Source organism: Lepidochelys kempii, chromosome 2, assembly GCF_965140265.1.
Source record: "Lepidochelys kempii isolate rLepKem1 chromosome 2, rLepKem1.hap2, whole genome shotgun sequence".
Taxonomy (NCBI): Eukaryota; Metazoa; Chordata; order Testudines; family Cheloniidae; genus Lepidochelys; species Lepidochelys kempii.
In genome coordinates this window covers 75,564,236-75,577,217 of record NC_133257.1, presented here as the reverse complement: position 1 = coordinate 75,577,217, position 12,982 = coordinate 75,564,236, and the positions used below count along the sequence as shown (strand labels likewise).

The 12,982-nt window shown below is 39.0% G+C and overlaps 1 protein-coding gene across 6 annotated transcripts in view; it reads right to left on the bottom strand.

Annotated features, from left to right (window-relative positions):
• NOL4 (nucleolar protein 4) overlaps positions 1-12,982 on the bottom strand; it is a 255,887-nt gene that overhangs the window by 130,571 nt on the left and 112,334 nt on the right. The window contains exon 1 of one of the 6 annotated variants that reach the window (XM_073331288.1): positions 3,572-3,663. The exons of the other annotated variants lie outside the window; for them this stretch is intronic. The gene's annotated coding sequence lies outside the window, so the exon portion shown is untranslated. Of the gene's footprint in view, positions 1-3,571; positions 3,664-12,982 lie in introns of those variants that run through there. 6 annotated transcript variants of the gene reach the window in all.

Below are 12,982 nucleotides of genomic sequence, written 5' to 3'. Positions count from 1 at the left end.
TATGTTCCTTAAACACATTTCAGAAGATTTCAAGAAATGCAAAAACATAAAGAGATACAGCGCCTCACAACTGTGAAACAAGATCCCCAACATGCAAGTGATAAATATCGGATTAAAAGACCCAGCTGCATTGTGGCAGAAGGGTAGTAAAAGCTATGAACTGTGATATCTCATGATTCGTGCTATCACTGTAATGAGATTCCTGCTAGGACACTGCAAGATTTATGATTTTATCATATTTATGGATGCTAAGATGCAAGTCCTATGAGGTGCCTGGGAGGTACACAGGTCTGTTGAGAGAAATTTGCAGCCTCGATATATCATGTTCATGGGGGTCCTCCCCCTCCTATTTCATTTTATTTTCACAGACATTACAGACATTTTGGGGGAATGGGCCCTGATCTTGGGGCTTTAGTTCAATTGTTCCCCTTTCCTACCCCTTGTCAGCCCTGGAGGTGCAGAATCTCTTAGGTATGTTTCCCTGCAAGGGGATCCATATGAAACACGGAAACCAAGCATCCACTGACTTCAATAAAAGTAGGATTAGGATGGAAGTGGAGGCTGTGCTGTGTGAGCTTTTTAAATAAATTAGACAAATTTCAAAAAAAGAGAAAAAAAGAAATAATAAATTCCTATTAATTAGTTCTATAATCTCTTGACCTTACAACTCCTGTGTGGCACCACAACAACTCAAGCGGGCAGAGATTAAGGTCCAACTGGTCTGAAACATTTTTATTTGGCTCAACCTGACCAAAAAATGAAATATTTTGTTTTGGTTTTCCTGACAGAAAATTGAAAGATTTCAGAAAAAGTTAAGCTTCTCATGACAAATTTTGATTTTTGTGGAAACAGCACTGCCCCTTGAAAAAACAATGACTGAAAACTCCTGACCAGTGCTTTGGGAGAAGAAATCTATGTGAAGATTCGTCAAGAACACTATATGCGGAATCTCTGTAAGGGAGAGTGCTGCATGTGTACCTGTTTTGGATACTTTGGGACTTATTCAGGCACCCAGATTTATTTTAACCAGTACCTTACTCATGCAAGAAGCTCCACTCACGCACTTACTAAAGTGTGTGTAGAAATAAAAACTTGAAACCCAACTCCCTTAGTGCAGCTACAAGAAAAATCAGACAAATTCAACAGCCACGATAATCAGTCCTGAAAAATATTATAGCCAACTTTCTGAAAAGGGTACAGAGAGAATTCAGAAGACTAACTCAATATAAAGCTCATAAGAGAAAATAGTTGCCTTTAAAAGCTCTCTGAAATACCAATCCAGCAAAAATTCACTCAGCCATGTCCCACAGAGAGGTTAAAGAAAGACACATGATCTCAGCATGAAAGAAATTCCAACAAATTATTTACCTTCTATTAAACAAAGAGACACATCTGCTACATTCACGCCATTAAGGGTCTACAATTTTTGTAAATCTACAGACAGCTATGTTAAGTGGCAAATATTTCAGTATGTTGTTTGAAGTGTTGTAGTCACATTGGTCCCAGGATATGAGAAAAGACAAGGTAGGTGAGATAGTATATTTTATTGAATCAACTTCTGTTGGCCAAAGACATAAGCTTTTGAGCTCTGTGTAGAGCTTCAGGTTCGAAGAAGAGCTCTGTGTAGCTCGACAGTTTGTCTCTTCCACCAACAGAAGTTGGTCCAATAAAAGATATTACCTCACCTACTTTGTCTGTCTCAATATTTCAATACACAGATAAGTACAGAGTGAAAGCATGCAATAAGTTCTCTGATAAATACTTCCTTGTGTTTCTCAATTTTATAGGATTTTTGAAAAATAAATACTTCCATTTTAAATTGAATTGAATTAGCATTAATTTCTGTGAGCTCTTTCCAGTTAAAACTTGTGCATTAGACTTTCTCTAATCCTCTCTTTCAACATCCCTTCTCTGCCTGGCATTTGTGTGGGTTCCTCATCACTATGTCTGGCTGTGACTCAAAGGCCAGCCTGGATAGCGGTCTAATGCTTTAGTACTTTTCCCTTGTTTATTCCTAAATTCCTCTCTTTGTAGTAGATATATACTATTGATGCGCTTATCTGAATGGACAACAAATGTCCTCCCGGAGTAGCAATGTTATTACTCTTACTATAAAATAGCCAAGAGAAGGTGTTTGTAGAGAGAAAAGCTGTTTCATTAACCAAATCAGGGCTCAAGTCTGCCACCTTCTGAGCACCACTGGCAGAGGGCATAACATTTCTGAAGACCCTTCATCTCCTCCCCTGGGTGAGGGGACTCAGGTCTCTGGCATGACAACACACCGAGGTCTACATTGTTTGCCGTAAAAAGTGGAAACAGGCTGTTTCATTAAATAGACTGTGTGTGTAAACTGAGTTTTTGCAAAAAACAAAATATTTTAGATGTATGGAAATATCTACTTTTTAGAAATTGTAAACAGTTCTTCCACATCAGAGTAATTTTTAATAAATGTTAAGAAAATCTTTCTCAAAAGTGTGCTATATTACTATTGTTCATTACAATGAAGTCCTCTCATTAATAAGAAAAGAAGAGAAATGCGGGAGAAAAAATAGTATATATGTATTTGTTTTGAATTAAAGTTTTTGTAGATTTCAAAATAACCAGAACTTTTAAGTCAAAAATCAACATGAAATTTTATTACATACAATGTGAACAATCCATATGTTGAATAATTGGAACATTCATATTCTGTAGACTTGCTAATAAATAAATAAACTATGCCCACAAAAATACACTTTGAGAGAAAATTGACAGCATAAATAAATGTCAACACCAGACATTTCAGAGTTTATTACAACCTTCATAACTTAAAAAACTAGAAGACTTAAGCATCTACTAAAAGTGGAAGACAGGACCACATAAAAGAAAAGCTAGAACACCAAAAAAAGCAGACGATGGAACAATTAAAATACACCCTTTCTATCCAGCAAAATACAGAGATACAGCCACATTTCCCACGTTGTATCATGTCAAATCATAACAGCATCACATAAAGTAAGCTAAATAAAAAAAATAGTTTTAACTCTTCCTCAAAGAAAAGCTGGTATTATAATGTGATTATCCATTTAATAAACTTTTTATTTTTCTGTGCAGGTTTTAAATGAAGAACACAAATCATTGTTGAAACATTCTTTCTAAATTTTCATGCTTAAAATGCATAGTTCAGCATTTTTGCAGTTGAGGATTGTAGTAGCACAAATAGGTATCCTCACGCTTTCCCACTTATTTTTCAGCACACAGGAATTCTTAAGTGTGCAGTATATTGCATACACAACTGCACGCTCACTAAAATTTGTAAGGCATGCTCTTCATCACTTGTCCAGTTTTGCTCACCAAGTGAGACATGCTTACGGTTTTTAGGTGTGCATATCAAGGTTTTAAAAATTGACCCCCTAGTTTTCTAAAGAGCTAAAGCTTTGCATCCACATTTGAAATACCACCTCAACTAGCAAAACATATTGCTATTCCAGACACAGCCTCCTGCTGTCATTCCACTGTTGGCATGGGACAGTCTTCAACAAGACTTAGAAAACCTCATTCGATATTCCACTCTGGAGGAGCCAACACTTACTGTGAATTCTGCTCTTCAACTTAAATACCAGTGTCTGTGGCAGGCCAATTCTATCATTGCAGATACAGCATCCCTCAGGCGAGGTCCAACCTTTCTCTCACAGTGCACCCAGGGATTAGCTTGACTTCCCCTAAATTCTCTCCACTGCACAGTAAGAGCTAATCTTTCCTGTATGAAGCAGGAGATGGTGTTGCTATGACAACTGAGCACATTCTAGCAATGGGACTACTGAGATGAGCCGAAAAGACGACAGTGAAACATGCACTCAGCCTTCCTCCAGGGCTACGGGATTCTTCCTCTAGGATTTAATTCCCCAACAAGTTTACTGACAGGCTGGGATGTTGATTATCTATGTGCTTTGCTACAGGGAGATTACTAGTTAAGAATATGGTTGGAAGATCACGGTGTTATTTAATGAAGCTGCCATTCCTAGTTATGTTAAATTGCTGATTTTAAATGCAACATAGCTGTCTTTAAACCACTAAATGTTCATAAATGGTAGCCTATGCTTAGTCTGCACTAATATCTCACTGTAAAAAAGAAAAATGAAGTCACAAGCCAAGTCCTTCAACTTTTGTTTTCCTATTTATTATCCATATACTATTTCTTTTAAGATTAGACACTCACTCTCTCTTACACGCACATGCACACCGCAGCACAGCATCAGTGTTTGAAGCACTAAGGTTTCCAGAGGTGGGGGAGGGGATGCTGACAAAAGCAAATCCCAGCAGCCACATTTCTCATATAAATCAGAGAACAACCACAATAAGCTTAGGGAGCCCTGTTCATCAAGGAAAAAGGAAATTGAGTAATCTGTATTGAAAATATCAGATATTTACTGCTGCAGAATGTCTGACTACATTTTAAACACTTTTTCCTCAATGAAAAGACAAAGAAGATTTCAGAATCTGTATATTTTTATTTGCACGTTTTTAAACATTCAATCTTAAATTAAAATAGAAACTTGGCATGAAAATTTAATTGCCTTTATAAAAAAAACCTTAACATTTTATTATTGCATACCCCCGGGGATCTGAGCATGATCATGTCTTCTTCTGTCATCTCAGCCACGGTCATATGCCAAGGAGCCTTCACCTCCAAGAGTCAGCAACTCAGGATATTATACCTCAATGAATGGAATTTTCACTCATCCATTTATATGGAACTGATTTCACTACTCCTTGAGTTTCCATTGTCACCCTCATGTCTCATTCCCCTTGGCTATGTGCACTACTATATACATGTTGCAGCAGCTATGGTATGGCACACCGCCTCAAAGTTTGCACTGACTCTCTGTAACTAAGTATTTAGGAAGCTGCAGAGGAATTTAATTTACACCACCATAAGCCACCTCACCCTCATTGGAAACTGAGGGGGCAAAATCACCTCAGAGAAGAAGTCATCCAGAGGTGCAGGAATCCAGAGGTTAGATTTGATGCCGGTCTCCTATTGGGCTGGCAGCCAAGTAAGTGGCTGTATAACAACCTTCCCCGTATGCCAAGTTATATATGACTTGTAATGTACCTTGTATCTACCTAAACAACCTGTCATCCCAATACTGCACTGAATGTATTTCCACTGAGAAACTCACAAAGCAGAAATGATGTACAGTATATTTTCTCAAGGCCGCATAATACGTACTTGTTGGCTCGTTGTAGCCTTAACACAGCATCTCTAGAATTATACAACCCATTTAGATTTGCCTTAATTTGAGTCTTGGCACGCCTCCGCAACACACATGTACACAACATTAAAAAAATACCAAACCAAACCGAACAAAAAAATCTATTGGCCTTGACTCTATTCCCACAGCTTGCTATGAAGACATATTAGTGTAATTCACTAAACAGTTATAGCACCTGTATTCATTATCATCTAATTAGTGTGAGGTTTCCTCCTTTTTGCATTTTCCTGCTCACATTCTATAAAATTGGAGAAAGGCTAAGTCAGGTAAACAACATACGGTTTTGCTTTTAAAACCAACCAACCAGAATTCTTGAACACTGAAGAATCTCTCGGTTAAATAATTTTCAACTCAAGAGGTAATATTTTACACCCCGTATTCCACTGGGAAACTCTGACATTGTAGGCATGCAAATTGGTTTTGGGGGAAAAAGGCATATAAGCAGATGTTGGATGATGTTACAGATTTCTCCTGTCATATCTTTCTTACAGACTGTGCATACACGGCATTATGGATTGTGAACTGGACTTCCACTTGATAATGAAGAATGGTATTAGAGGACACTATTGCTGGAGATGCCATATTTTACATCTGTTTCAAAGATTAGTCCTGACTACTTTTAGTCATTAAATATCCTGTGGCTTTTTTTGTTTTCTCCAGCACCCTCGCCAAACACCAGTTAGTTAATAACATGGGTCTGAGTCTTCCACTGCATTGGTTATTCCAACATAGAGCTGGAAACTTCCTGACTTTGTTCTCAATAGTTCTGCCTGATCATTCTATCAGGAAAAATGCCCCCACCCTCAACTCCTCTCAGTGGAACCAGGAGTTTCAGCTTCCATAGCTCAGAAAGCTACTGAGATATTCAGGGTGCCAGAATCACCACCACTGCATACTAGAACCCAAAGCCCCATGGGAATTTGCCTGAGCAAGGAATGAGCAGAATGTGGTTGTACCCCAGGGGCAGTGCAGAGAAGCACGAGTCTTTCCCATTCTGCCTTTGCTCCTTATGCCACCTCCCCTGTGCCTTCGCAGTTGGACTACCAGGCATGCAGGGCAGAATCCAAACTTTGTCCATTTTCTACACATCTATTTTGTGGGGTACCAAAAGCACAACATCTGCTTTTCATGTGCACACAGACCTAGCAGGGAGACCATGAAGGGGCTTGTTGGGGATGTCTCCTCTTATGTCTGTTGACAACTACACAGCCTGGACTATAATCCAGCCATAAATAAGGACCTCAGGATTTGGCCCATTATGAAGAACAAATAAAAAAACAAAAAATATTATGCTTCAGAGGGGTAGCCGTGTTAGTCTGGATCTGTAAAAGCGGCAAAGAGTCCTGTGGCACCTTATAGACTAACAGACGTATTGGAGCATGAGCTTTCGTGGGTGAATACCTTGCATCTAACGAAGTGAGTATTCACCCACGAAAGCTCATGCTCCAATATGTCTGATAGTCTATAAGGTGCCACAGGACTCTTTGCCGCTTTAAAAAAATATTATGTGGGTCAAACATAGACAAGTTAATTTGGGCACAGGGACCTTCGCTCTTGTATTCCCTGCCATTTTTTATTTTTAACTGTGAAACCTTAACACTGAATTATCATTTCTTGCATATCATATCTCTATGTACGTGTACCATCCTTTGAGATCTTTATATGAAAGGCACCATGTGTTGCAAATGTATATCTTTTTGTCTGAACTATTCATTGACCCTGCAAAGTGTTCAGTGCTGAACAAAAAGCTTAAGCACACACAAGCTTTGCTGAACTGGGGCTACAGTGCCCAACCTTTGCAGAGTCAAACCCTTGCTCCAGATTTTTAACACCGCTCATTCTATTCATACTCCTTGCTAATTCAGGATCTGATTCTGTCAGGTAATGAGTTAATACAGACAATAAATTTAAACAAGTGAATGGAAATCTCTGGTTTTGCACTGAAATGCGAGAACCACAAATCTGCATTTAACATACAAAGCACCACCTTATTTTACCTTTGGAAATGTGTAATTTTGTTTAACTTTTTTCATCCTGCAATTTCATCCTCTGTCATTTAACCAATTAGGATCTGATTCTGATTTCACTTACACTGGTTTTCTCTACTTGTAATTCCACTGACTTCAGTGGAGTTAGTCCAGATTTATACCAGACTAAGAGATAGCAGAATGAGGCCTTCATGGTTTCTGAATCAGAAGAGATGGGTCATCCCTTATGAAAAGAAAAAAATATATGATTTTTTTTTAAAAAGGAAGAAAGTACTACAATTTCATTCTAGCCAAGATATTTTTATACATGAAAACTACAAAGGTTTTTACCCATAAAATATTATTATTATTATTATTAGTTTGTCTTCCCACGTAAGTAGTTTGCATTTTGGATTTGTACTGGTAAATGCAAAGGCATAAATAGGTACTCACAGAATAAATAAACAATCAAAGTAAGACACAAGCTTTTCAACATTAAACAAAATAATTTCTACATGAAAATCATCAGTGCAAGACCAGGTCAAAAATTAAGATATAATAGGATGTTATATTTCCCAGATCTGGAAGATTGGCTTGTCTGCTTGGATGGGGTTGAGAGGCAAAGCAATGGTAAAACTGCTCTTGTTAATGTGTATTATTTACACATCTTCAAAAAATTGAATTTCATCCCTGTTTAAAGCATGTCATTACATCAGGCTACCTTGTGTCAGTGCAATCTCTGATGAACAAGACTGACAATAAAAATTATACTGTATACTCATCTGATAGACATACTTATTCTAAAAGGAAGTGCAGAAAATAATAGCAATACCACATTAAAAAAAAAAATTACTGCCTTAGTCTCCAGGCTCAGCTTGAAAGTTTCCAACTCAAGTGCTTGAAGGTAGACACCTTAGCTTGTATTAGGCATCTAAATCAAAGTTCTTTCATTTTCAGAGATGCTGAGCACCCACAACTTCCTTTGAAGACAATGGAATATGTTAGGGGTGACCATCTTTCAGAAATCAGGCCATTTAAGTATCCAATTTGGAAAATTTGAGGCTTAGCAGTTAAATAAAATTAGTTATCTTATTTATACACAAATAGTGTTCGGAATTTTTTGCAAAGAAACAAATTCATGTTAGGATACTTAAAAAAGGTAAAATAAAGAAATTTTTCCTAGTATGATTGTGTTTCTCTTGCTAAAGATTTTAAGCTATCCAAACTCCAGAATAATAGAGTTGGTTTCCAAAAGTATTTTTTCCGGGTTCACTTCTGATAACAACTACAGTATGTTATGCTGTTAAGAAATATTTCATTTCAGATTCTGTAACTTACAAGGTCAGTTACAGTTAACTATTAAAACAACTCATTGATTTCTGTTTCAGTTTACTCATATGCATTGTGTTTGTAGAACACGAGTCTTTGTCTATAATATATCTAAATAGTGACAGGCCTAACTAGATAGGTTAAAAGGCAATTGAGAGAACAAGATGGCCATCTTATTCATGGATCTCTTCTCCTCTGTAAAATATCCCCCATGCCTCCTCCCATACTCCAAATTGTCCCCTCTTGCCCTCTAGTTGAGAAGATCTAAGGCAATAGATAGCTTTTGAAAAAAATATTTAGATTAATGGTATTTTTGCCATAATTTTAATAACTAAGTTTGCCAGCAGAGGCTGGTGGATATAAAAAAAAGTCTTCTTCAGAGAAACCAATAGTCTTTCAAAATGGCTGCCATCTCCCATTGTACTCAATGAGATTAAGGCTATACTGACCTTTCGTTAAAAGTATCCTCTTCCAAAATGCCCGCTGCTTCCCACTGACAGTGAAGCCAGCAGCCATTTTGTTAAGCACAGTCTGTGGTCTCAATCCTATTGAATGCAATGGGAAGTGGCAGCCATTTTAAAAGAGGGCAGTTAGTTGTATGTGAAATTCTCTGTGGAAGAATATTATTTGTCACTCTCTGCTAAAGAAGCTTTCATTTATGCACAGTATTTGGGAAAGTTACTATAAATCTTTTTTAAAGTTTTCAAATAGCCTATGCAAGAAATTTCAAGTGAGTTTTAATAAATGAAGTTTGGAATGTCTGTTATTCTGTCATTAAGATCATTCTGGAGAAACAGATACCAGCGTAAAATTTCTTAAAAGACCCATTTTTAATTATTTTAACTCAAGCTAATTAACCTACCGGTAAATTATCAGAACATATGTTCTGTACTCCATCAAGAAATGCTATAATTTTGGGGCGAATACACTATATTCTTCATACATAGGGCAGAGATTCAACCACCTCATTAAGTGCAAAACTCAGCTTTACCAGTGGAACCACAAGCAGTGCTTCCATAATAAATCTGTCAAATATGGCATTATTGTGTCACAACTGGGTGTTCTGGGGAACATGCCTGAGGCAAGAGTTGTAGAATGTGGGGGTTTTGAACCAAGCAAGTATTTTCATGGGTATGATCAGTGATTAATGTTTAATAACCATTACTATTAATTACTTGTATTATGGTAGTGCCTTGAGGTCTTAACCAAGATTAGTGCCCCATTGCAGTAGGTATTGTACAAACACAGTGAGACAGTCTCTACTTCCAAAGACTTTACAATCTAACCACAGAAGACAGAAAGAGGGTGGGAGAAGGGAAGTGTTATTAACCGCACTTTACTAAGGGAGAAGTGGAGTTCAAAGCTTAAATGACTTGCCCAAGGTCCCGTAGAAAGTTTGTAGCGCAAGTGGGAACTGAACGGAGATCTCCCAAGTCTAACTCCAATACCTTACCCCAAAAGCGAAACAATTCTTGTTCCCACGTACACATAGGTACAGAGCCAGATTAGGTTCTCAGTTACGCTGTGTAAATCTAGAGACCTCCCCGGAAGTTTCTCCACTATGTCCTGAAAGCAGACTCTGGCCCAGAGACTAATGCATTGGCTAGTTTGTGTCAGAAGCTCTACCCTCTGTTGAACAGAATACAACTTCTCAAATGTTTTCTAACTATCTCAACCACTATTGCCTGCCATGCAAAGAATACATACAGTAAACCTAAATTTTTGTCTACACACTAAAAGAAACTAGATAGGTTAGATTAAGTAGATAAGAGACTTATTTTGGAAATGAAAGGTGTAACGTCTAGTTCCCCATGACACATGTATGTGACCGTGTGTATATGCAGGCCCATGTAGCAATGCATTGTTACAAGACATGGTAATCAGCTAAATCTCATACATGGGAGGAAAGAATGCTCAATCTTCTGCTCCCAGTGAAAACCTTCCATCATTTCAGCTCACGAGTATCTGTCCATCATCACTAGTGTTAGGATTTTTAGGGCTTTCATAGCCCAGTCAGTAATGTGTGAAATACTCTAAAATATTAAAGCAGCTTAAGTGAAAACATTTTCTATAGAAATGTGTCATACATTGAGGACAATTTAAAATAAAATTATTTTACTTATAGACTAGACAGCAAATATTACCAATTAGAGCAAGTATTGACTACATTCACATGATCTGATCCGAAGCCCACTTAAGTCAATGTAAATCTATGGATTGACTTCAGTGGGTTTTGGATCAAGTCCATAATACAGAACTGCTGCTAGAACTGATAACATCTGACCTACCACTATAAACATAAAAGAAATCTTTGTAATTGCATGGTATATATGGAAGATATAGTGTTTCCAGAATAACTTGATTCACCTCATTGCTTATTGAGGGCCTGGTCCAATGCCCATTGAAGCCAATGGAAGACTTTAACGGGCTTTGTGCCAGGGCCTGAGTGCTTCAAAAGGTACCAGCCTCCCACTGTAGGCATCTGTGATAAGAGATGTTTAGGTTGAGATTTTTAATCTTGATTTGGAAATTTAGCCACACACCACAATGTGCCTGATCAAAACCTCATTAGCAAGTGACAAAACTGTGGTTAACTTCATTGGTGCAAAACTGGGATTTCATTGAGAAACAAATATTTGGAACAAGGGCTTGGAATCCCAGTCATTAGAAAAGGCTTGTGTGGGTCTTGCATGATCTAACTATGTATTTCCTACTTGTAATTTTGGTGGCACAATGAACTTCAAAATTTAAAAAAGGCAAAATTAATGTTGCTATATCAGACACAGTTTAGATTAAGGTAGAGTTACAGGCCAAATTCAAAATGAGTATGATGAAATAATTTTTTCGATATAAATATTAATCTCATGTTTAAAACTGGAATGTTCACAAACCCTTTCCATTGTTTAATTCCCCAAACCAAAACCCTTCCGAGGGCAGGCAATGATACAGCTCTAATTCCTAGGGGAAATGTCTGATGGGGTAGATCTACGCTGCAATTAGACATCTACAGAACCCACCTTGCAGGGTCCTAGAGCCCGGGCCACAGCCTGAGCCCTAAAGTCTACACTAGCATTAAACAACTCCTTCGCCCAGGTCAGCTGCAGCATCAAAGAAACATTAAGCAGCATTCTGAAGCACCATAGTGAGTATCTAGGGGAGGCAGGTGAGTGTTACTACAGGGCATACATTACTTCGCTAAAAACATACTTTTTTCTTTCAGAAAGTTCTATCACAGGAAGCCAAGCTCTAAAAATAATTGTCTTGCTCTTTGATGAAAACAGAGGAGAGGAACAGAGACCAAGGCTTGGCGTACAAAAGGAGAAGCAGAGAGACACAGAGAGTGGGAGAAATAGGAAGATAGAATGAAGAATGAGCGAGAGGAAGGAGAGAACATTTGGACAGGGAAAGGGAGCCTGGAACTTTAAATATTCTATGGACCCAGAGTTAAAAATTATATGTGTATTTGTATTACAGTAGCACCTCGACATCCCAATTTAGATCAGGGCCCACTGTGCCAGGCACTGTACATACGCATACTAACAAAGTCCCTGCCCTGAAGTGTTTACTGGATATGCCCATACTGCAATTAGGAGGTGTGATTGCAGCACATGCAGACATACTAACCTAGCTTTGATACAGCTGAATTAAAGCTATCTTGATGAACAACAGCAGTGAAGTCGTGGCAGCACAGGCTAGCCCTGCCTGCCTGGGACCCTAGGTATGTACTCAAGCAGTTGCTGCCCATGCTTAGTGTTGCCCGGTGTCTGGTTTTCAACTGGAACACCCCGTCGAACTGGGACCCTGGTGGCTCCGGTCAGCACTGCTGACCGGGCCATTAAAAGTCCAGTCAGCGGCACAATGAGGTCCCACAGATAAGGAGGGCTCCTTGCCTGCCCTAGCTTTGCGTGGCTCCCAGAAGCGGCTGCTAGGTCCCTGTGGCCCCCAGGTGCATAGGCAGCCACGGAGGCTTTGCGCACTGCCCGTGCCCCGAGTACCAGTTAAGGAGCTCCCATTGGCCAGGGGACAGCACCTGCAGACACGAGGGCAGCGCGCAAAGCCTCAGTGGTCGTCCATGCGCCTAGGGGCCGCAGGGGCCTGGCAGCTGCTTCTTGAGAGCTGCGGTAAAGGACCCCGCACCATGAACACAGTCCTGCACCCAAAGTCCCTCCCAGATCTCCCTTTGATCTAGGGAGATCATAGCTAGCTTGGGTGTGGGAGCACTGGACACGCATGGGACAGAAATCATGCGTGGCCAATGTTATATTTCTGGACCCAACAGAGAAGGAGGTAAACACAGAGTTAGCTGATGGAAACACAGCTGTGCTCTCTTTATTCTTGCTACAAAACAGACTACAGGAAGGAAGGCTTTGCACTGGGCAGGAGAGAGTACTCAAACATTTAAAGGGACGGGACACCACAACAGGTACTGCA